Here is a 26,809-nt window from a genome sequence, read left to right as displayed (position 1 = left end):
CATAAAAAAGATATTATTTCTCCTCCATGTAACAGATGGCACAAAGGCCATGAGTGTCTTTCTGTTCCATCAAACATGTTTGTGAAGGTCAGTGTGGGAAGTTGTGTGACTGTTCTGACGTCGGAGCTGAAAGTTCATTTGTGTTGTGATGATGCGCGCTGCCAGGTGGCGAACGCCACCGATCTGGAGCTGCTAAAACGTCCGTGCAGCTCAGTTCACAGCACATCAGTGCAGGTGATTTGTGTAGCTTCAGAATGTATTCACTGCTTCAGGAGGTCAGCGTGGATTCTGTCTTTTGGTCAGTTTAATGCTTTTAAACCGATTCCATTTGATAAAAATTACACATGAGGGACATTTATTAATTTCTTTTTTAATCAGTTTTGAGTTGAATGGTTTGTGTGCATCCATCTATTCCATGTGCAGCGCTTCCTTTCCTTACACCATCTTTCAAATGTTTCGTCTGCACATGTTTCTTTGGCAGATCAGGCCCTTCGAGGGATAAAACTCTCTGTTTTCTCTCAAATAAACCGCTTCTTTTGTATCCCGTTTGTTCCAGCATGTACTCAAGCATTTCTGGGATAATATTTGAAGACGTGGGAGTATTTATCCTCTGTGGTTAAAACCAGGCAGCTTTTTCTTCCGCTGAGATGGTTTTCAGCACTGTGTCAGGCATTACAGATTATAATAATAGATAAGAGTGTGGGAGAGTCTTAAAAGTGGGTTTTTAAAGGAGTGAGAGAGAAAATTATGTTTATTCTGCTTTCTTGGGTCATTTTCATTGACTTTATTCCCGCCATGGTGGCAGTAATGTCACAGGCCATTTGTTACAGGACCTTGAGAGGAATTGATAAAAGTGTAGAAAAGTTTGAACGTCTCTATCAGGCATGCGCGACACATCCTGCATTGTTACTTCCCTGCAATTTGCAATCCAAACACTACTTGACCCGAGACCCGCAGCCAGCTAACCAAAGCGATCGCTTCAGAACAACAAAGGAGCAGCTTCTTCAGACTCCCAACAGTGTGTCATGACGGATTATGAATTTGAAATGACAAAGGAGTCCATCACAGAGGAGCCCATGATTAAAGAACCGTTCTCTCATGACACTTAAAAAGCGGACATGTCGAGATTTAATTACAGCTTTGTTGTCGTGAAAACATGACTCCATGTTTCTCGTCAGAATACATTAACGACGGTCCATCCATCCATCTTGTTTCCCATCGAGTCTTCACAGAGAACCAAGGAAGGCGTCGACGTCTGTCATCGGCTTCCGAAGTAGTTCAGCTTTTTTTTTTTCTTTTGCTGAATTTACATTTCAAGAATCTGAGCAGTTTTAGCTATCATACCTTTTCAAAACTGATGTAATACATCTATTGTCGATAATTGAAAACTCAAGATATTTTCTCAGCTTTAGGGAGCCAGTACAGAAGAGCTGAAGAGTCGCAGCTTGGTGATAATACCAGGACGACCTTTGTCCTGGTATTATCAGTATTTTTTGGTTTCTTCTTCAATTTGCTAAAAATATATTCGGGATCAACAATATACATATTTCTCTCCTTTGTGTGTAAAGCCCAAGGTATTAGGATCACATTCACATTTGATAATTCATCACTCAGACTGCTAATTTTCAGCTCCATGTATCATCATCACAAAACACTCGGTCCTCTCTGAGCACTTGAATACGGTGAATCACCAGGGTCATGGACACAAGCTGAATCCAGTATGAAGAGAGTGGGAGTCCAATAAAACATCTGTTCACTTTAACGTTTCCTGATTAATCCCTCTTATTATCGCTTCATTCGTCAGTCTCCCCGCTCACACGCAACATTAATATCAGATTTTATATCTATCGTTACGATTTCTATCATTTCCCTTTAATACTGTATCACGGATGGAAAAGTCTTTGATTTTACGCCAATAATTCATATCCAAATAGACTTTTATCCATCATTATTGATGAACTCGTGATAATTTGAGGAGAAGGATGGGGTGGGTGGATCTGCCATACGTACAGACTTGTGAAGAAGTAAGTAATGTAAGGACATAAAAAAAACAAACAGTTGTAGATTTTACCAAAATATTATATCTGCGTCTGTTGTCACTCACAGCAAATCCCTTCTGTATTTAAAAAGTGGGACTATTTAGACACGATTGCTGTCTGAAGCACGGATTTGATTGGTTTCAGGTTTCACCACCCAGACTTATCAATATATCATAAATATTGTGGGAATGAGCAATCGAAAATCAGCCGAAACGTCTCAGAGAATCAACAAACGCTACAGAGCGGAGAGCTAATCAGACAGCAACAGGCAGGGAGCCATGAAAAGCCTTAAAACCTTGCTGCCCAAGACTCTGAGTGTGTTGTTATTCTCTCACGCTTCAGCCACTTGACATTGTGGCTATTGCTCTTGAGCCAAGAGCCATTAAAACTCTGTTTAAAAGCATTCTACCAGACATGGTGCAGCCATGATAACAGCAGAAAACCGACACACTCATTCTGATAATACAGCAAAACCCTCTTGGTGCTCGGCGAAATACACAGTTTGACTGCTTGTGGTCGTGGAAGAACAACCAAGAAACGTTTAAATCTAGAAAATGGTCAAAACTGAAATCAAATGAAGATTCGTTGGGAGGAGGAAATGTGTCAACTCGTGTTTGGTTGGTTTATATGTTTTTTGTTAGAGCCACCTCAATAGGATTGAAAAATCCATCAAATCTATCGAAATGTTTGAATTTGTCATTTGTCAGGCTTTTCCAAACGAACCAACTTTTTCCTATTGAACAACCTTGCAGACCAACGCATCAGGAGCTCCCCACCTCAGAGCGGTAATAACACTGGGCCTGATCTATTAACATCACGTAAATAGGTTGGACTGGAGTATTCACACGAGGATTTCGCGGCATCACTGCTTGTGTTCACCATTTAGTGACTGGATGGAGCGCTGAGCACAAGCTCAAAGTGAACTGTGATCAAGCATAAACACAAAATGATCTAAATTTGGCAACAAAGCAAAAGGTGAATGCAAAATGGGAAAAGAGGATTAAGAAGGTATAATGACAGACAGCTGAGAAAAAGTATGAAACACATTGAAAACAGGCAAATAATGCACATTATGAATTGTATTTTAACCCACTAGCTTGGACTCGTCCCAGTACTTTGCTGTTTGTAAAGGAAGTAGAAAGAAGTCGAGGCTGATGCTACAGGGATCCCACAAATTCATTATTTCTCCAGTGAAAAGCAAACATGTTTTAGATCTGGTAGAATTACAAAGTGTACAACTAAAATTCAAAGCAAAAAGAACCGGCTACCAAGAAATATTCAAAAATTATCCACTGAGAGAGAAGGAGTCTATAATCTATATAATTACAGGGCCGGTAATGCTTGCACAAGTCGGAGAAGTTTTTTGTTTTGTTTTTTATTAATGTGGAGTGAAACTATGTTGAGTCTGAGTGTGGCCCTCAAGAGATGTCCAAACATCATACAGTTCAATAAAACATATCAAGAGATGATTTTTAAACAATACAAAAATGGAGTGTGAGAATGACTACATATATTTGTATATGTGGGTATATATATATATATATGAATACATTTCTATGCATATAAAATGTATATATGTATTATTTATGTATGTCTAATTCAATATGGTCAAAAAACTTGATTCTATATTACACATTTTTAATTATTTAAAAAAAATATATTTATTGATACCTTTTCATCAGATAATCTGTGTTATTATAATAGTTCTAACATGTTTAAATGAACTGCATATTAAATAAGTGGAAGCTAAAGAACATTATGTATTATTTATGGAGAAGGGGTTGGATTTCATAAGATATACCTCTTCCCAGTCCTTTTCAGTCATGCTATCTGAGTATATATTTCTGCTGTAATTATTCACTGTGTGTGTGGTGAAATATCTGTGGTTTATCTGGTGCACACTGTGGACTTGATATTGATGTTGGGCATGTCTGAAAAATAAGAAAGAGAATGAAACACTGATTAAAAAAAAAGAAATAAAAAACACAAAGAGACTGTGAAATGGCTTGATAATCGCCTCACATTTCATTTCAGTTTTGACCAGGCGTTCCTTGGAGTCGCAACTAATTAAAAATTCAAAGTAAATAGGTTTATTGACACGATGCTGGAAAAGAGATGGCGAAGCAGATCCAAAAAGCCTCTCGGGAACCAACAGGCCGGTGGTCACAATGTAATGGCTGACAGGAAAAGAATCCAGGTATAAAGGAAAGCAGTTCGTTGACCTATGTGGTCAGTATTTGAGGTGTTTAATGTATGGAGCTGATGGAAGTGTTGCAGATAAAAAGCAGCTCTTTCTCTCCGACCTGCGGCACTGACAGTGTTGAATAAATGAGCCAGTTAACGAGCCGTTCGCAGTGACTGACAACTTTAAGTGAACACAACCAAGTCAGCATATCTGGTAATTGGCAATTGTCGAAGATGTGTGCGACGTCGGTTTGTGTGTCTATGTGGAAGAGAAGCCTTTGCTTGTCACCGCCTCGTTTCATCCTTTCATCAAGTCCCCTGACCTTCCCGCTGTCAGGCCTCCCTCGGTATCTCATTGCTCTTGTTCTCCTAAGACCAGGGCCCGGCTCCCCACTGACCCCCCGCTAAGCCCCACTGAGCTCCGCCCTCCACCAGTATGCACAGACGTGTCAACTGTGGTAGCTGTCAGACCCGGGACCTCTTTCTGTGTCACCCTCTCATTAATTTAAATGACTCCCGGTGGCTCCGGATCTCATCCCCGACTTTCCCAACGTGACATCAGCGTCACCATTACTTTGGCACCGACGGCTGATGTGCTGTCCTTTTTTTCTTTTTCTGTTTTTTTTTTTTTCCCAGCATGATGGTTCAGGTAATCAGCACTCATGAAACTAAAGGAATGATGAGGTGGCTGCAATCGTCCGTTTTCTCTGACTGCAGTGAACTTTGCTCAGAATTTGTGACAGGAGTCCGCGCACACAGAGGACGCATCATCTAATCTACGCTGGTGACGTGAAGGAATAAAATCATCTATTCCGCCAGCTCCACTCTTTTCCAATCATTTGATTTAATGGGCATTAATGGAGTGTCGACAAATCACAGGCAGTGGAATTAATATTCTTAATGCAAATCAGAACTGCCTCTGTGGAAGAAGAAAAACCCACAAGAGTCAAGTGTGGATTGTTAAATGTCTAAATATCTTCATCTTAAGTGGTTCAGTAGAAAGTCTCCACCCCGGAGTTTGATTCTGCGGGTTTTTCTTTTCCTCCATCTCCTCTTCTCGCTCATGTAGAATTGTTCTCTTAAAGTGCCTCGCGGTGACGGAGTTGTATTCGGTGCTATAGAAATAAAACCAAATTGGAAAAAGGTAAAGGGTATGAGGGGGAGGAAAAAAAAAATCCCTTTCCAATGTGAAAACGTCTTCTGGTTGGGAAAATGAAAATGAGCGTAAACAAGGATGACAAATTATTCTAATGTCATCAGCTCATCAGTTCACATCCAACATTACGCCGCCAAGTGACGATCCCGGCCGTATTAAACTGACACGCTCTAATGGCAGGGGCCCTTGTGTCCACTTAAATTAGCATGTGAAGAATGCTCCAGTCCCACTTTCAGCTCCATTTACAGATTGCAGCTTCTTCGGGCCTGTTCCAGTCCAGGAAATAGACCATTACAGGCAGTCTACCCACATCTCTCTATCATCTGTTCCTCTGACAATTCATTTCAGGGGATTTATTCATGAGCCAGAGTGATGTACAGTAATCACTGCTTCAGTGTTTCAGCAATATAAAGTCAGACAGTGCACTACACATAGTATCGTAGTCTTTGCATTCTTCCCTTCAACTGATTTTCTGTCTTTTTTTTTTTTTTTTTTTTTTAGAGAGAAAACTGTAGAAAGTGCTGCAGGAGCACTCAGTCTGCTACCCCGACTCTTGATTACACTGCCGGCTGCATCGAGACAAAATCAACCTGCAGCAGAAAGTCTGCACGGGTGATTGAATATTCCAAACATATTCGCAATAACACAGAACGCCCCGAGGTTTCTCCCATTATTTCACACGGAGAAGTCCTTTTTTTAGAAACTTCAAACCTAAACTTTTTGTGCAATCCAAAGAGGAAGGTGACGGAGGATCAAATAACACACAAGAATGTTGAAATCAACAAAACTAGCTCATTATAGTCATGATGTGACACTAGTTTTTGACTGAATTTCTCAGTACTTTCTGTCATAGTTTACTGGAAATTGGACTATTTATTTATTTTTTATCTTTTTTTATTTTTGTATTTGTTTATTTATTTATTTATTCATTGGGGTTGATGCAGGGACCTCTCAAAATATCAGTAAAGATTGAAAAAAAATATTCCTATTTTACCCCCATTTGATTAAATGTTGACATACAATTTTAAAATACAACATTTTCAAATATTTTTAGATTTTTCAATTAAATATTTTTGCTTTTAAAGATGGTTGAAACATTCAGTTTTTTATGTTATGAGTGTAGAAATAAATGACAATAATGAACTCTTTCAAACATATTCTGAATAAGTGAATAGCATCTGTTCATGTGTTCATATACATATAGCTAGCACCACATCAACTAACATTTTGCAGTGATTTTCCTGTTTTCTTGTGCATATATGAGCAGATAAAATAAGTAATAATAATAAAATAGAGAATGGGGATTGCAGTATGTTGTGTATTCCAACAATGCAGTTGGAAAAATCCTTGCTAAAATAATCCACGAGTCAGAGAAAATACATTTAAAGGATGTGCAAGAGGTGGATATATACAACTCTGAGGTGCAGTGATAGAGCGACGTGTTTAATGGGTTCCTGATATAGAAGGTATTTGTGTTGATGAAGTGTGATAATTAAAAGCAAAGAATGAGTGACCTTCACTCTCGAAGTAGAGGTTTCTGCTTAAACATTGTAGACAGTAGGCGTATCAGCTGGGAAACTCAGGAAGTTAAAAACTGTAGAGTTTGATGTTTTAAAGCTTTTTTTTTTTAGCTGTCTTCAGTGGAGGGCTCGTGGTTAGAGGAGTGGACTTGGGATTGGACGTTTGCAGTATGCTTTCTTTATTTATTTCCTTCTTTCTGACACTTTTTAAGCTTTGACTATTTTAGCAGTTTTGACCTTCTCTGGCCTTTTTTTTTTTTCAGTGGGATTTAAGAATTTCAGTTTTTTGCTGTTTCACTTTCTTTAATTTATGTGTCTCTTTTTTGTGGGAGATGTGTGACCACATGGTTTAAAGGAAGCTTTCAGGAAGCCAAGGTAAAGGTTTGAAGTGATGTGTGAACATGCAGCATGGGAACGAGGAGCACGACGCCGTGAGTTTTCACTCCTCGGCACTGAGTCCATAAAACATATGAAGTGGAAACTTTAAACTGCCGGCAGGTGTGAACGCGAGCGAGATCCACGGGTCAGCTGTCCGTGGTGTACCTGGCATGGCCTCAGCCGGGAATGAAAGAGAGAGGCTGATGGATACCGGGCGCTCAAGTGAAGGAGAAAGCAGAGCATACATCACCATGGCAACAGAAAGCATTTATCCACTTGTTGCTGAGCAATGACCACAATCATGTGAAATGACTACATTTTCTTGGAATCCTCCCATCAGTGCATTGATATTTTTGGTTAAATATAAATGTCCTAAAAGCTGACGCGTCTGCAGGCAGACTGAAGAGATAATGAGTCACTGACAGAAGTGCAAAAGATGTGTTTTAAGTTTTGGACTCCAGAAACACAAATAATCCATCTAATTAGGAGCTTTGTAGTAAATCGTTAATTCTAAATGAATTGAGCGCAGGACTTGATATACTGAAACATATGTATTTTTTTTTTACAAATCAATATTAAAAAAAGAAAACTTAAGCAGGATTTTATTTTACATTTTTTATGTAAACTGTGTGAGGTTTAGGTTTGCATAGTCAAAATGTGGCTACTTTTCCCCCCCTGCAATTATTAACTGAAATGAATGCATTAAAGTCCCAACATTCTATGATATTTATTATTTTAACATCAATAACAGATTATGTTTGCATGTGAGACAGAAAGTGAACATCGTGTCTTTAAATTTTATGTCTGAGAAGAAGCAGAAAAAAAGGAAAAACTATCGTTATCTGTGTTTTCTTTCTCTTTGCACACCTGAATGCAATCAGCACTCGGGTAGAAAGGAGGAGACATAAGGGACAGGAAGTGAGCAGACTGGGTCATGTCCCTGATTTTTCTGTTGGTTTGGAGGCCAGAGGTGCAATAATAAGCAAGTATTGTGATTTCAAGAGAACTGAGGCAGTTGCATCTTTAAAACTGAAGCGCTTGTCGAGTTCACAGCCCGGAGAGGTCATTATCTCTCAAAAATAACTTAAAAATGAACAAAAAAAAAACCCAGAGTTCAGTGATGCACAATGGTGTGTAATCCGGTCCATGTGGCGTCAGTCACAGTCAAAGTCAGAAAACTGAGTGTATCTGTTTCTTTGAGAATTGGAGGCAATTTGTTTGTGCAAGCATAAAATGCTTTCACTCATCGTGTTATTTATAAGTATGAATCATATTCGCAGCAAAACATTTTTTTTTTTTTTAAATCAGCCTGTGTGTTTTCTGCATGTTCCTGACAGAAATGTCTCCGAAGAGCCAGATGATAAATGAATCTCCTTCATTTAATTTGTTCTGGGAAACAGGATTGGTGGATTAGGTTTTTTTTTTTTTTTTTTTTTGCAATTTTGGCTCTCCCTTTAACTGAACCAATTGCTCAATGTTTGCATGTGAACTGGCCTTTTACCTCCTCCCTGCCGCTGCCCCCTGTCCTCGGCTCAGCCGGGGCAGAAAAGCTTGTAAAATGTAGACGACTCTTCCCCGAGCCTCCGAGACACTTTGAAATTGCAGCTTGAGTTTGGTCCATTAGGTTAATGAAAAATGTAAAGAGCCTCACCATTAAAATCTTTCTCAAATATCATGCGTGGGGGGGAGCCGGTGGGGGGTCAGAGTGGAAACGAATATATTCGTACTATAATTTAACTCTGTCTAGTATTAACTTATCTACAACTAATTATGGTACTTCTGTAGATTAGCTTCCAGATAATTTATGAGCATGGAGTTATTTGGGAAAACAGATATTTGAAGTTTGTGGAGTTCACTCCTTGTGTACTGGACTGAATTCTGTAGCCCACGGCAGCAAGCGTATTAACCTGAAGGTGGATGGTGAACTGTGAGTTAATAATCCCATTAATGAAGATTATTGGGCCATTAGCAGAAGGTTTTTTTTTAATGATACTATGAGCACTTTCCCCTTTTAGTTGCTTTGTGTGGTGCCATGAAATAAAAGAAGTCAACCATGCTTCTGTATCTGAGGAGAACGTCTGTTTCAGGGATTGAAACCTCAGCACAGCAGCTGCTGTGGCGGAGCTTCAGCTCTGAATGTTTAATGTCTTTGTACAAATACATTTGGGAATGTGTGTTACATAATGATCATCCAGAGCAGCAGCAGTACATCCATCCCAGACGATTAAAGATTGTGGAGAGATCAATAACGGACGAGCAGGCTGATAATGTAACAGTAATATATATGATAACGTGCTCAATGATTGAAATGAGTCTGTCAGTGTGGATTTGAAGTTTCTGATCAAGAAATGATGATTTGCTGATTTCAGTATTTGTCATATTGACATGGTTCAAAAGCACATGGTTGTATTGAAGGAACATTTCTGTGTGTTTCAGTTTGAAGGTTTCAGCTGAAGCTACAGTTAAATTTAAAATAAAAAGATATTTTGCTCCTGCGATCGCGATCTCATTGTGGCAGGAGTCCTAATTATACACCAACAAACTGGATTCCTTTGCCTGATATTTCATTTGTTTTCATTATTCACCAGTTCAGTAATGAGCTCCATATTCATGCGTCAACAGCTCTTAATGAAACACAACCTCTCCACTGGTATTTCACGGTATGATCAAGGGAAACCAGTAAACGGCACCTTTTTGAAGGGTTTTAATTTCAAGCTTTTTCTGTCGGTGTGAAGCCTTGTTACTGGTTGAATTAGTGCTGTGGGAATGTGCAGTCACTTACTTTAAGGAGAAAACAGGTAGGCATGAGGGAAATGTTCAGCTGTATTACCAACACAGAGCTCCACAGGCATGAAATAACTTGGATCCTGCCAACAAGTGCAGGCAGAAAAAAAAAACCTGCCAGAGGTTCAGAAATTCTCCACGCCATGAGAAGAGAGTAAAACTGAAACTTTAGAAAAGTAGAAGGACTGATGGAACTTATTCATTGCAGGCTGTGAAATAAAAACACAAAATATTAATTTTAAGAATTGGAAAAAGACATAGGTCGATAAATAGAATGAAGAAAAGAGCACAGAGAATAAAACCTCTGATCGCGTGGATGAGACCGACAAGATGCTCCAATCGGGCCAAACCACCAAGAAATTGTAAAAATTTCAAAAGAAAATTCACAGTGACTTTCTAAATACAAACCAGAATTCAACAGCTATAGGATGTCGCTGTACTTGGCATTAGAAGGTTTCTTTAAAGTTGCCTATATGTTGAGATTTTAGTAATTTCCTGAACCCTGAACGAAAATGAGCTTTACATACATTTTAGAAAAATGTATGTTTCCAAAAAAAACCCACTTCATTCACAACACACCTGCATATACACCTGGTTCAGAACTACAAGAAGCAGCCACACCTGTAGGGGGCAGTGTAACAAGAAGCAAGAAGCCATGATAGCCAATCAGAATCCTGGGAAAAAAAACAAACAAAAAAACCCGACATCACAAATTGTGATATAAATCTCCGCCTACCCCTCCTTAGTTGCAAATGGAGATCCAGAGTTTATCAAACTCTCCACTGTGGCTGGCGTTTTCACAAATAATCATTTGTGGTGAGTTGTAGCTGCATTTATGTGAAAATGCAAGAAACGCAGAGATTTGACCATTTTATAAATACACAGTCGTCAGGAATTTAACTTCTCCTCTTCTGATCACAAACGGAAGGGGACTTTTCTTCATTTACATCCAGAGACGTGGCATGTTTCTTGTTTCTTGTTTTTGATTTGAATGAAATACAAAGTAAAGTTGTATTTTGTCGTGTTTTCCTTGGAAGAAACCCGACAAGTCAGTGCAGGTCTTCACCGTATCCGGAATGAGTCCCAGTCCATGTTCACACTGCGCCGCTTCCCTTGTCGGCGTCTCCGGGGTCAACACGCTGACCCGTAAACGTCGTCTTGACGTCTTCGAGCTTCTCCTCAGTCAAGTCCGTCCAATAAGACGAGTGCAGACGGTTCGAGCCGGGCCGCGCTGAAAGGTTCTCTGAGGTGCCGCAACACGGATGCTGACATCAATAATTTAGCGAAAGGTGAATATTTCTCAAAGAGTGGGGAATTCGGGTCAGGACCTCTGTATGTTTCCCGGATAAATATTTAAAGATCAATATTTTATGGGTGTGGAAGTGAGTGGGCCGACCCTTGGGGAATAAGTGTGGATAAAAGACAAATAGTGACTTGGAGAGTCATTTAGTCGCTCTAGACAATGTCTTCTGCGGCAGACACAGATGTGTGCGCTTTTGAATTAAAGATCTTCCAGCGTCTTTAAAGTAGAATCCAAAGGAGCATGGGCTGGACTTTTTTTTTTATTTGTATTTTTTTCTCATTCAAAAGGAAGCATTGGCTCCATGTTTAATTTATGATTAGGTCGTCTATTTCAGACGGGATGAAGAGCTTCCACGGTCAGCTGTGGAGAGATTATCAGCAGATCCTCACCTTCAGACTTAATTAGAAATCAAATGAATTGGATCAAGCTGGCGGTGATGGAGGTGATCTGAACGGACACAGTGTTTGATGGCTTGTTTGTTTGTTTTCTCACTTTGCAGCCGGTGTTTTAATCCACTTCCTCTTTTAATTGGTGAAGCAGCCAAGTGGACAAGCGTCTCTCGGTGTTTATTCTGGGGATTATTTATTTGGAGGTGGAGCAGGCGGGATCTGTCCCAGCTACCTTTGAGCGACATCCAAACACCAACATGTCTTTACTATATGCCGGAGAAATAATAAACAGGCAATATGTTCAATCTCAGATTGACATGAAGCCCGTCCCCGTCTGTCGAGACAATCTTAAAGAGATAATCTGTGGTATTTCAGGGCAAATGTTTGGACTGACAAGATTTAATGCAAAGTTTATTTTGGTTTTTGGGCTCAGCAGATGGCAGGAACCTGAACAACATCTATTTCTCCTGTTTTCCTCTATTGAAACGATCAATAACAATAAAAACAGGTTGATGACCTTCAAGAAAAGATACAAAAATCACGCTGTTCCTCGCTTTAGTTCAATCAAACAGTAAACTATTAATTTTTATCATGATCAATAATCCACCCAATGATCTCATTTAGATAATCAAATTAAAGTCAAACAGAGCATTTATGAAATACATTTAATGTATATGAGGTGTCATTTATATAGCTATTTTTTACAATCACAAATTCTACAATTCCATTATTACACATCTAAAAATAAATCTGATTCAAATCACTGAGTCCAATTTAATCAGGTCCATCCAGCAAACAAACTCATAATTTAATCATGGTCACTTAAATTTTTAAATATAAAAAAAAGAAGAAAGCTACCGTTTCTATCGAGCGAAGGTGGGGAAATATTTGGGCCCAAAAAATAACCTGCACAACAATGACTGAATGAATGAGTGAGTGAGTGAGTGAAACCATGAGATGTGACAGATTCAACCTTCATCTTCACATGTGATTAGTAGTTTAAATAAATACCCAGAGCTAATCCAATGTCACCATGTCACCATGGTTAGCTCTGTATTTATGTTCGCAATGAATAGAAGTGAGGTCAAATGTAATTTTCTCACACGAAGATTGATTCAAATTCAACCAGGGGTCCGAAGTTTAAAATACCATCTGTGACGAGAAGCAGACACATTTAAACAGTGACAGGACGTCAACCGTCACGCCGAGGCGAACCGCCAGCCGAATCACAGAGTGAGGAAAATTGTCCTGTTTGGACGGCATGTTTGAAAGCACTTGAGAAATCATCAATTCCGCAAAGCAATAGTCGAATGACACTGTACATCTGCCTCCTGCTGGATGGCATCAAGATGGAAAGAGAGGCATTATGGAAAATGTAGAGCGGTGTTGAATACAAAAGGTCCATTAGTGACCAGAGTGCTCCATCAAGAGAAAAGTGTAGAGTACTTGTGATTGTTCATGAATGTCCTGTGATTTCATTTGTTCTGCATTCGGCGTCTTCACTCTTATCATGTGACTGCAAGCATGAAGATTGGCAGAGAGATGGCTGGATGGATCTTGTCAATATAACATTTATAGCATGTTCAAGAATTTGACTTTTTAGGAATTTAACCATTAAAAGCCTCGTCATTGAATCTGTGTTTGAGATGGAAGCTCATGTGATTTTAATAAAGTGATTGATTTCCTTGTGGCGTCTCAGCTCAACATGTACAAATGAGCCTGATAATGTTGGGATTCTTAATCCCTGATAAAAGTTATTTCTCTCCTGAATACACATGCAGATGCCACCAAATGTCCTTATATGTCTTCAGTAGACATAAATCCCTTCAAATTGTTGTATTCATGAGTATATTATCTAAAATCAGGTACACGCCATTCGTCATAATGTCTCGGTGAATTGCAATGAGGCCTTAAGCTTTCTATAGGAGCTGTCAGACTCAGGTGGACACTGATGGAAAATCATCGGACTCATTTAGCCGAGCCTGTCCCGTGACACTGAAGGAAACTCATTTACATGTCACAAGGTGATCCTGAGCTCTCTATTGAGCGGCCGGCTGAGCAACTGATGTGTATAAATTGCATGTGTAACAGGTATGGACGTTTGGTTTCAGGCTTGGTTAAGGGACTGAATATGTGAGCACTAATGTGAGGCCGGTCGATCGCGGTTTCATTTTGCCATTTAGAAAAGGTCTCTTCCTATTATATACTTGAAATGAGAGTGCCTTTTCATTCTGTCAACTCAGCTTAATCTGGCTTCTATTTGTTTATTTCAAATCTCTTTTCTTTCTGAGTTATTCTTCTTATATTATCTTGCATTTTGTGACGCTTGTGTATTGCCGAGTAGAAAACAATGTGACAGTGTCAGTCAATAGCAATTTTGTTCAATAAATAAATATAATGCAAATAACTTACTTGGAGTACATTTAATCTTAATGTTTTTAAATGTTTTGAATCCTAATTTCGTTTGAAATTTTCCTGACATGTAGTGCAGTAAGTAACGCCACCAGGCAGCTCTGTGTTCCTCTGCAGTTTCAGCAGGAGGCAAACCAGAAACAAACCTACATATTGCAGCTTCTAAAATGTTTTCCATTTGGATGATTTTTAAATGGTGTATTGTGAATTTAAATAGTAAATTATTACTTAAATTCGAGTAAATTGCTCATGAGACCACGTTACCATAAAAAACACATGAGACATGTTTTAGATGTTTGTGGTATAAATACACATTTTGACCACATTTGGCCGGTTGCCCTGTTAAACCTTTACTTTTTATCCCAGCTTCTTAAAGGCTCTCACTTCTTAGAAAGAAAAACATATTTTGGAAAGTTAACAGTGTTGGGTTAACAGTTCACAATCAGCCACAATCCCCACAGTCCTCATAACAAATCCAATTTTAAAATGCAAATTTTCACCAAAGGGTATAAAAGATAAGATCCAAATTTTAAGTTTCCCATTTCCACAAAAGTGAAGGAAGTTGACGTTAAAACACTTTCCGACACACGTCCTTCTGCTGTAGATTTCATTTTGATTGCAGAGCTGCTTGTTTTGTAAAATTGACAAGTTACATATGCTATGCCTGTTCAAAATAACACCATTTTAATGAACTGGAAGATTCAATCTACGGACAAATAGAAAATAAAAACGAAACCCCTTGAATGAAGGTGCTGGTGGACGGAGAAGTCGGCTGTCGCTGCGAGGCTGAGGGAAACTTGTTTAAAGCTCCGGGGTCACTCCGCCAAACCTATCAGAGGTCAAGACCGCCTGTTCACATGACAAGTCTTAACGGGCTGATCAAAATGTCACTCTGTCCTTCAGTGTTTCACCCTGGTGTCCCTGTGCGTCCACCCAGAGTCCCTCCGAGGAGCGCTGCTTAAGGTTTGACGAGGACTAAAAATACTCCTTCCTTCCTTCCCTCCCTCCCAGTCACATCTGACAGTTATTTATGACGCGTGCCAACTGACGCTCCAGTGAGTTCAACACTGACAATGACTGACACCATTCAAAAGTGTACAATCAAAAGAATGATGTGTCTTTCAGCAGAAAAATGAGCGCGTTACAACCTTTCTGAGGCAAAGAGGAGCGCTTCAGATCTATTCTGGAACAAACAGAACAGCTATTCATTTCTATTTCATTTATAGACGAAGTGCCCCTGGGAATGTTTTCAACTTGTCGCACTGAATAATATGACTTATCTGAACTGAAAATCAAAATACAACAGAGGAAATTGCTTTACCAAAATGTGCAGGACAAACATACAAAACACATGAAATCATGACCTCAATATCTCAAACATCATTTTTTTTTTTTAACACAACCTGTTTTCAACAAACTGATACTATCCACATTTCAATAGATGAATGAGGATATTTTCTTTGGTCAATTCCTCTGAAAAGCATTTTGTGTGCAGATTAGATGAAGTCCTGTCAATTACACGACTTCTACTCACACTGCCTTGTAAAACCACTGCTGGTATCAACATGATCCAGATACCAAAGAAAAAAGAAAATAACTAAATCAATAAACGAATCAACCTCCAATAAAAGAACCTCTCAACATATTGGGACAATTACCCATCATCCACCTGAGATGGCCAAAGTCACAGAGTTTTAATCATTTCATACAGCATAAATATATAATATATGAATATATTTCCTATAAGATGAAAGAGGCAGACCTCCGAACCAACAACATGTTGGCATGTCTGCCAATATCCCTGCAGATGTAAAGGCTTGAAAGAGACTGAACGAAATCTTTGAATAGTGTTCGCTAATTAACTTGAATTGTGTCAAAGGATTACTTGCAGTGATGAACTGTGCTGCTGTGAATTAGGGAATAGGGAAGTAGGAGCGATCATACGGGCTTTAATGAATTTATTCACCGATTAATTTTTAAAACAAACCAAACAGCCATAACATTTTATTTCCTGTGAGAATTTACCAACTGCAGAGCTAATAATATAGAAGTATTGGTTGAATTGCATGAGACACTTCGTCACATAAGCATGGAGTATGATCAGATCTTAAACCAGCGACAGTTATCAACAATCATTTCATTAGGAGAGAAATGGCTGGAGATGCTGTTCCGGGGATGTTTGTGACGTGATGTGTTCAGACAGTCTTTCCTGGCCGGCCTTCTGTCCTCCCGGTTACAAATGTCACAGCAGTCCTCCGAGCAGCAGTACACAATCAAGCTTTACATGAAAGCCGGCTTTTTACCATTTCTTGGAATCGCACAATTAGCATGCTGGTAAAATTAAGAGTCTCCATCAGATCCCAGGATATTTGTCTCGGGTTGGACACTCAACCTGCTATATATATATATATATATATATATGTTGATTGACTTCATGCAGTACCGGAAGGATACGTAGAATTTCTGGTGTTTCTTTTTGCAGTGAAAAACAAAGCGACAGGCAGCAGTGAGACAGAGGGGGGGCGATGGTAATTTCTTTACGGCTCTGCTACTGATGACCCCCTGAGTATTGGGCCTGGCAGACAGCTACAATTATCATTCAGCAAGAGTGAAGGACTCTGTTTGATATCTGCCAAGGTAATTTAGTGGGAAAGATTGAACAGAGTTTTGTTTTTTTCCCCCTCCTCGGATTGTGTCTGACCCCTCTGCATATTGAGCTGCTTTATCTCGGCTGGAAAATACATATGAGTGTGTGTGAATTCAGAGGATATGAAAACATCTCTGACAACTGTTTACCTGACAGTACTTCCATCCACACAACAGGAAGGTTTTCATAACGGAGCAGGCTCTTCTTGAACACAATCATTCTGAAGTGATGCGACTTTATAAAGTCTTAAAAAGTTGTTGGAGAAAGTTTGTCCAGTGAGGTTAGAAGCACTTTTTTTTTTTAAAAAGGTAGATAGCCTTGGATGAACTAAAATCAATGGTTTTTGTATTTTTGTTCCAGAAAAGTTTCTCGTTAACACGGCAATGCCTTGAAAATGATGTTTATTTCCATGAAAACGGTGGAGATATTTTAAATGTTTGCATTTTTGTCTGTTTTCTTTTTCAACAAAACACATGCAGCAAAGAACAATGCACTATAAACATGAGCAGCCAGAGAACATGGACAAAGACCAAGTTGGATGGTTATTACAGTAACTGTCAAAATAAAACGACTAAATCCCAGGAGAATATGAACTGGAAGTCATGACTCTCTGGAGGAATCGTTGTTGTTGTCATCCATCTGTTGTGCCTGTGCACAACTTTGAGTTACTACAGTCATGGTACACATGCACAGTAGCGACGGTTCTGCCATTTCTATGGAGACGGAGTCCGGGAATTTCCAAAAAGTTGGGTTCCCAGTGGCTCTGAGAACAGTTGCCATATAAACAGACCCCAAAATGCAATGAGAGCTTCACATTTTCACTTGAAGACGTCGTCCTGTAAAGTGTCGACCATTTTAACTGTATTTCTGAAAGATCAAAAATGTTTTTGCATACATAGGAAGGCGACAACAACACCTTCATGAGCTTTGTTGTCTTTATTGGACAATATCTGCCATGTAAAATACAGGCGCATCCGACAAAAAGTCAAGAATCTCACCTGCTCTCACCACTTAGTTATTGGTGAATGTTTCTCTTTTTGAACTTGTAAAGGCCATTTTTTTTTCAGGCAAGTAAAAGTTCTCCTGCTCTGTGTAGCCCGTGTGAGAAAGGATGCATAAGTTAGGCCGAGCAGGCACGTTCCTGAGCAAGTCTCGATCATATTAATCCAGTGTCTGTGATCAACAGCCGGAGTGCTACTGTAGCACCTTCCACCACTGCACATTAATCATCTCTGCATGGCTCACTCCAACCACTGCCGCATCCGAAATGACAGCGGAGCATTCCATTGCAGAGATGCAACTAAATTCTCCTTCAGCCTCTGCTGCACCTAAAAGTAATTTCATAAGCGATGAATAATTCAGATGCAGTCTCTTTTAAAGGAAGTAGTTTAAAAATCAAGCACATCCTTTGTAAACAAATGTCGAAGAGAGAGTCTGCATCACAGCGAAGCTGCATGTTATAGCAGCAGCATGGCGCTCATAATTCATGTGGTTGCTTAAAGATTATTACAGCCTTTTCATAAGAATTAACCATGAAGGTTTGGACATATTTAAAAGATTTGGACATAATTGCTGCAAATTAAAAAGCTCCCACCCCAGACTGGATAATTACTGTGGAATGAATGGAAGCTGCGTGGTCTTTTTATCTGAAAGTCCAATGAAGAACTGTGCGTCCTTCTTCGCTTCGTCGCATATTAAAACACAAAAACAGACTTGAGTTCCCATTAGAGAAATGGATAGATTGTGTGTAAAATGAGATGTGCTGACCTGAAGTACAATGGAGGCTCGCTGGGAAAAAAAAAAAAACCATGCCAAGGAGAAGCTGTGATAACAAGGTCAGTCATCACACCGGGGGCAGTGCACTGTGAAACAGCCTGATATTATGTTTGCTGCACTCAATGCAGCTAAATCATGTCGGAGCGACCCGGGATTGGCTGTCAGTGCCTCTGTTTACTCAGTGATGTCAATATTTAGAAGTGTTATTGGGTTTAACATCATCCATTGGGCTGGAACTGGCAGGACAACGTGACCCGGGACCGAAGGTGAAGTGGTTCATTCACAAAACTGTCAAACACGCCGACCACGGGACAAAACCGGTCTTAACTTACACAACAGATACTCAACTGTTTTCAGAGATTCAGATTGTCACGGCATCTAACTGTGTCTGCCGTTTCTTCTGGTTCTCTTGCGACCGAATTCTTGGTTAAGCACACTTCATCAAGTGTAAAGCATAAACCCTCCCATTCATCCACTCATTGTCACATAGTTTTTCTCATTTCTGTGCTTCTTACTCTTAGATATTTTCACTGGTTCCTGTGAAACAACATACTCGTGAGCTCTTTGTGCTCATATTGTGTCCTCTGCGTACTCTTTACCTTTAAAAGAATAATTTGAAAGGAAAACCAAGGTTGTTGTTGGTATTTAGAGTGTTTATGGTCCCTGAGCTAAAACAGTTGGAGAGGTTTCAATAAAATGTACTTCTCTTGTTCATAAAATTAAAAATAGTGTTTGATCGAACACTGCAATCCAAAATATCTTGTTGATAAAAAGCTGAAAGCAGGTCCAACTCATCTTATTTGTCACCTTGTGGATGATTCTCTATATTGACGAGAACAAATTATAAAAACATTTCCCACAAGTATTGTTGACGAATAATGAATCCTTTTATGGAAAATTAAGATGAACGACACTCTGGTGTTATGGACAGAATGCTTTGTGGACCTTATTTTGTTGATTTGCAATCAGGTTTACTCCATACAGAAAAATTGTGATTTAAACATCTTTCCAAGTCAGATTAAAGTCAGAATTGTGACTTTTGTCCCAAAAACTGGGATTAAACTAAAAAACCTGATATTAAAGTTGGAAATCCAGAGATAAGAGTCCCAATAAATTGGTTCTATTTCAGTGTTATTGTCAATTTTCTAAAAATGATAATGATAATGTCCAGCACAGTGGTTCCTTCTCCATTTTAAATGCAAACATCACCCATGGGGTTGTTTACTTAATCTACACAAACTGAGTTTCCAGCGCTTTCCTGTCATTTTTTAATTAACTTACATTGAGCTCTTGTATGCTTTTGTTTGTGCCTCATTCACAACATTACTGCTGCAGACAGGGTCCGGCTGGGAATGTAGTGTTTTTATTTAAATTGTAGCCTCAAATCCAACTTTCTATCTTCATCAGCGTGTTAATCTGAAGCTAAGCTCAAAATCTCGCCCATAAGGTGGCTCATATTGGATGAAACTGCATCTTTTCTGCAAAACACCGGGACTTAAGAGGCATGTTTTTCACCACATGCATTCATTCATGTTGCCTTGTTGCCGCGATATGGCTTTTTTTTATAGTCATGGTGAACTTGCTGGACATCCAGGCAGTGTATGTTTCACCATTCACCTCAATGTGAGGAAAAAACATCTTGTTTCTCTGCTGAACATCTTTTCAGCAGTTTTCAATTCATTACCGATGTCTGCGGTCCTTTTAAAAGTCGAGGCGGAATCTTTCGGAGTCGTTCCTGATCCAAAAGGACTTGACCCAGAATCTGATAACATATCGTGTCACACTATTTTGTGATATTTGGGTAATTATTCAGCGTCTCTCTGGGAGGTGGGCTCATTATTCACCCAGGAGGAAGTGCAGAGAACTTCATGGAAGGTTACAAGTTGAGTTTCACGTCAATCTATCCGGAAATATCCCTTTTCCAGTGTTTTTTAGAGTGGTAGTGAAAAATGGGCAAAGTGGAGTTACATGATTTGCATATAATTTCATTGTTTCACTAAACCATATTGGGAGAAATTCCAGTTTTACTGATAAAAAAAATAGTTGGTAATTAATATTAAAATTTTATATGAACTGATGGAAAAGACATCCGAGACCAGCATAATTTCAAATTTGCTGAACAACTCAGTAGAGAGAGACGGATTAAAAAATTATACAAAATAATGCAGGATGTAATGAATATTCAGAACAAATAATGAATCTTAAAATGACATCAATGAAGAAGTATTGCAGTATGAAGTCTTTATTTTAAAAAATACAATTTGCTGTCATTTTATATGCACTGAATTTATTCACCAATTTTCTAAATATTTCATGTTTGTAAAAATAAATGTACCATAATCACCCTTTTATATTATATTAATATATTGCATTCTAATCATTGCCTTTATCATCTGTATTTCATGAATGTTGAGGAACAAGCCATGCTTATTGGGCTATTTTTCCAAAATTTTTCTTGATATCGTTCAAGTTGGAATCTCCAACAAACCCATCACGTGTTATAAATCAAATACATATTCAATTACATCAGTCTGGACAAAAATCAAGTGTGTAAAGAGAATTTAGTGGGAAGTGACTCATAAAATATGTACAAGAACTGGACTTCTGATTATTCCTTCATGTTATTTGTCAAACATAGTAGATCTTGTTGTTTCAGTGTTTTTTTTGTCTTCATCCTTTTACATGAAATATGTTTTCTGTTTGAGCATGAAGCACTCATGCGATGGATTTGACAGGAGCCCTGATGAAAACTTTGCATTTTTTTCTTTCTGCCCGGGTTGTGGCGACGTGCGGCGCGCAACAGTCGTCACACATAATCAGATGATGTAGCATGTAATGCCATCGATTTATAAATATCAAGAAGAGCATCTGTTGCGGCGGGATCATTGCAAACCGTCAAGCTAATTCTCTGTGGCAAACAGGGGGAAGATTTATGAACACGCTCGCCTCCTCTTCTGCTGTGACAAGGAGAGGGATGACCCGCCGCATATCTGCTTCACTTTTAGTGCTTGATAGATGGAGCCATCCAAACATGACTGTACCCAGCTTAATCCTCAGCAAAGGCTGCATGAACTTTATATATCTTCACTATTGACAGCAGTGACTTATTGGAAATGTTGGAAATGTCGCTCCTTTCTCCTCGCCTGGCGCCGCTTAGCATAGGTTTACAATGACCTTTGGCTGGCGCTCAATCAGGTGCAAAAGATTTATGAGGACGGGATGCCGCTCACATTCCCACAATTTATATGCGTCTCTCATTTGTTTCTTTAAAGGAGGTTGTCTTAGCTGTAATTACGTTCAATAAAGTGATAACTTACATCATGTCTAAAGATCAGGCGCTAAAATGATATTGATTGCGTCGACGTCTGCTTGGCCGTCGGGGGATATTTCAGATGTCACAATTCAGGCAGCAGAGAAATACTGATCTACTGCAGGACAGAGTCCTCGAGGAGGGAAATGGAAAGTGTGATTTATACGTATACTCAGATTTGCATTTGCCTGCTTGAGAGCCACGAGCAAACTATTAATGCAGCGGAAAGTTTAAAGTTAAAATCTCTATTCAGGAGAAGATTGGTTTGGCTGAAATGATCGTCCAATTAATGCATTTCGCATTTTGTCAGAAAAATAATGATTGTAAATTTATAGGATTGTAAACAGATTGAATCCCACACATGGATCAAATAAAACCAATTTCATGAAATTCACAAAAGCTTAAAACTCTTCCTGGTTGGATTCAATGATCATGCCAGTGATCTTTTTCACCATTTCACTCATTTTTTTAGCATCTTTCTTTTTTAAGATTTCATGTCAAACTGGGTGAATCTATTCCAGCTCTGATGCCAACACCTCTTTAATCGTTGGTATTACTGACATTAAGAGAGGCTTTTGGACTGTTTTTGAATAATTATTTCAAATATTTCCACACCTCTGACAGTTCAGCAGTATTTCCAATACTGAAGCTGAATGGAATTTGGCCCCGGTCCGATGTTGTAGGTCGAATCAGCACATGTCCAGTTCCAAACATCCACAGATTAAATAAGATATCAAATGTGAGCAAGTCCAGAGCTCCTCAACCTTCTTTTCTTTTCTTTTTTTTTTACATTTTGTTTAGTGTCAGATTAACATCACAAGAAAACGACCTGCACAGGTTGGCAATCCAATGGAACTTTCTGTGGTCAGTATAATGTGTCCAGTTCTTGCTTTATAAAGAGATAAACATCTGAAACACCTCACAATATGAAGGTCTGAGCAAATGTGTTAATGTCAGGACAAAGCTTTTCCCACAATAAAGAGAATAAATGAGTGTTTATTGCTCTCCAAACCTGTGAGGTGACATTGTTAAACTAAACACCGTCTTTGTTATTCAACAGTGTTTCAAGGTGCTTGAACGTTTCCTGTGATTATTTTGATTTTTCCAAACAGTCATTAAAAGTAACGGGTTACTGCCACTATCAAATATCAAGCTTGTTCACTTCCAGTACTCCATAACCTTTTTGTTTTAGAATATCCAAGGTCATTGTAAAAGGTCACAGTCTGTCCTTTGAGTTAAATGTTGTAAGTCTTGTAAATTCTGCCGGGCTATTATTTAATCCATTCTTTTTTTTTTATTGTTCCTAAAAAGGATTTCTCCCCATCTGGTCCACGTGCCAAACCTGCTAAGTCAACCCTGTTAGATCCTGTGTGACTATTAAATCAGAACAGATGTAAGAGGCGATCCCCCGTGGACTGACGGCCGTCCCCCGTCTGGTCTGGACCATCAAGCGGGAATTTAATTTTCCTGAGCTCATCGCCTTGACCACAGCGTTGGGGACAGTCAACCAAATTGGATTGTTATCACGGTGACTGTCAAAATAAAACTACCAAGTCCAGGACCATATGGACTGAAAGTCATAACACTCTGCAGGAAGTCCGTCTACTGAGCATATGCAGGAAAATTATTCACGACAGCCGTAGTGTGCACGCGCAGTAGCAGCATCTCCCCCTGTTTCCATGGAGACGGAATCCAAGCTGTTTCAATATGGTACATTTTTCAGTGGCTCCGCGTGAACGAGGTTAAAATGGCTACTGGGGAAGTAAAATGGCTGAATTTGCAGTAGAGAGCTAAAGTTGCAAAGAAAAAAAAATACTGTTAAGAAAAGGTAAAGATCGATAAAATAGTCAAAACATCTGAAATGTTTGAATCTAATAGAAGCCTGGGATTACACTAACTACTGTCATCATCACAGTCCTGTGGATTTTACAACTTCGAGTTCCTCATCTTAACATAACACGCTCTTCAAATATTTCACGGGGAGTTTTTCCTCAGAAGGGTTGTTGTGATTCACTGCATCCTCGCAAATTCCCGGCTCTGTTAAACAATCGGAGCCGGAGAAACACACTTGAATTTCTGCAAGACAAACATACCTTCGGCTGCAGCGTTATTACCTTTTTGTGGTGTAAATCGAATGCAGCTTAGGCTGAGTGATGGACCGCAGCAAGACAAATCTCCGTCCTCTGAAAAGTGCTGACTTTAAGGCAAAAAATGGTAATAGATTCTCAAAGTGAGGGGCCATTACTGGGGCAGCATGCAAATGACGGGTGAAGAAATAATCTACAAGGTGTTATTGAGCCTTTGGTTTAAGTAGGAAGAGGAGGCCCTCTCTCCATTCCCCTGCCGAAGCACTGTTATGCGCGGCTTGTAATTAGATATTGATTCACTCTGTCGATGAGTATTTCAAAGTAGTGTCCTCCTCCTGAAGAGAATGGGATGCATAAAAGTCTGAATGCATCTTGCTAGGACTAAAATCTAATATCTTCATACAGGTGTAAGATTGCTACAGTGCCGAGTGAATAATGGCGAGAAAGAGCAACTGGTAATTTGGTGGCGGGGAACTGATGGTTTCAGTCCTTGAGAAATGCTTTCACATTCAGATGTGTCGGGCTCTCAGAATGTCGACTGAATGGCAAATATTTTTCAAGCTTTCAGCACGGCACGTTTAAATTTTCACGGTGTTCAGCTCTTCGACGAAAAGAGTTCGGGAGTTCTGAACATCGTGTGAAAAGAGTACAGGTGTGGCGGCGGTGGAGCTTGCATGTTTTCCAACAACTTGCTTGTGAGGTTGATTGTGAAGGAACCAACGTCCAGGGCAATGAGCGTGTTCCATCCACACACCGCCGGCCATATTGAGTGTCTTAAATAAGACATGAAAGTCTCAGATCCGCGTGCAGAGATACATGACTTGACCCTCTTTTGCTGGCAGGGTGGGAGGTTCTCCAAACCTCTGCAGGGTTTTCTCCCTTTGAACTGCTCGTTGGCAAGAAGCCACGTCTGGTGTTGGACTTATTGAAGAAAACTGCGATGATGGTGAAACCCTGAAAAAAATGTGAAATCCAGTCATTCAGTATTGCAGAGAGGAAAAGTCCACGGACCTCGGCGGTTGTTACAGAGAATTTGTTCCAGGTCCAGGAATGTGAACGTTGACCATGAAGTGTTAACGTCCAGGGAGTTTAAGCCTGAAAGGCCAAATCCCGCTAATCCTCCCTTATTCCATTGTGAAGACTATCTTTATTGTGGCAAAGCAAAATTAAAGATGAGTCCTATTTATTATTAAATTAGCAGCCCAGCACTTGTTTAAATCAAACTTATTGCTGATCATGGTTGGATATGGTAACGATAACAAGTAATAAATCTAAGGATTTTATATATATATCATGCTTTTAAACTAAGTTTTGCAGTAAATTTAGGCTTGTCATTTTTCTTTTTACTCCTTTGTTCCAATATTTCTCTTTCCAACATTAAGTGTACCTGTTGTCACAAATGGAACCAAGCAAAAACACTCCACTATACTGCATTATTCTTTTTTAAACATTATGCTTTATTGATGGAAATTCCATTCACTTTCCTATCCACTCAGTAACAGTGTCACAACAACCCAAAGGGCATACTGAGATGATACATGCAGTAAACAGGCGAGACATTGATTAAAAATGAATCTAAGTAGGTGAGAAATATTATAAATATGACATACAGTAAGTCAGACATTAAAGACATAAAATAGTTGGAGAATGAATCCTTTATTTATGGTCATTACTGCACTGTGGGTTGCTATTTTAACCACTTCAGGCCACATAAAGTACTCTGACAATATTCTAAAGGTCAAACTGCCTGTGGATTGTAGCTCGGTCATACATCTACAGCAGGTTTAGCTTGCAGGTTAAACAACTTTGAACCCATTTGTGTTCTTATCTAAGTGTATTTATTGCACTGAGCCTTTGTCAGAGAGAGATAATAAATATTGTTCACACCAGTAGTCTTCGCCCTCCATAGAGTCACTACTGCCAAGCAGGGAAAAACAGAGACGGATGAATGGAAATCAACATACATTGCAGTGTGAGAGCGGATAATAATTCACAATGAGACATTTTCATGTGTCAAGTCTTCACCTTGAGAGTGAGGCATTTGAGTCTCAGTTTCAGGAGGAAAAGCTTCCATGAGTCATGATTGCGGTTCAAGTTACAAAAAAAACAACTGGAAAAAAACAACAACATCCAGACAGACAGTCTATTGTGTCATTGCAGGGCAGAAAGGATGTTTTCCCCCTTTATTGTGCATTGTGTTCTGCTGTGTGAATGAAAACCAAACAACACGGGGAAAGTGATTATCTAAATGTGTTGCATTATTTAAAATTGCACCGCTATCTGCTCCGTCTGCTGCACCCACATATCTGTGTTAACAAGTTTTGTTGATAGAGTTTGGGGGTAAATAATTGGCGGGTGCTGTGCAAGCGCTGAATATTAACATCTCAGACTGACGTTGGAGCCTGTGATGTGATGTGATATCTCCGCCCGTCACACCGCAGTCGGCGGCCACTCGGGCTCATCTCCCAGACGTTTCATTGGTCTCCACGCTCTTAAGCTGATGTATCTGTTGTATAAAACAAAACAGACGGGCGAAGCGTTACCTGGGTGATTTAGTCAGGCACTGAGTCAGCAGCCTGTCCGTCCTAATGGCCTTCAGTTAGTGCGCGGCTTAAACGCAAGAATTAGGACCCGTTTTCCAAATAAAGTGAGTTACGTGCATTGGCAGATTCAATACAAGATGATTTTCTTTATTTTTTTAAGTTCACATTTTTCAGGCATCGGGTCCCTACTGCACGAAAGACCCATTAAATAAATAATAAAGAATGGTGGTTCTATGTAGTTATGGGTTATGATCAGTGTTGTGAAAACTGCAGTCATTGAT

Source organism: Blennius ocellaris (assembly GCF_963422515.1).
Source record: "Blennius ocellaris genome assembly, chromosome: 24".
NCBI classification, from domain to species: Eukaryota; Metazoa; Chordata; class Actinopteri; order Blenniiformes; family Blenniidae; genus Blennius; species Blennius ocellaris.
Note: the sequence above shows the minus strand (reverse complement) of the source record.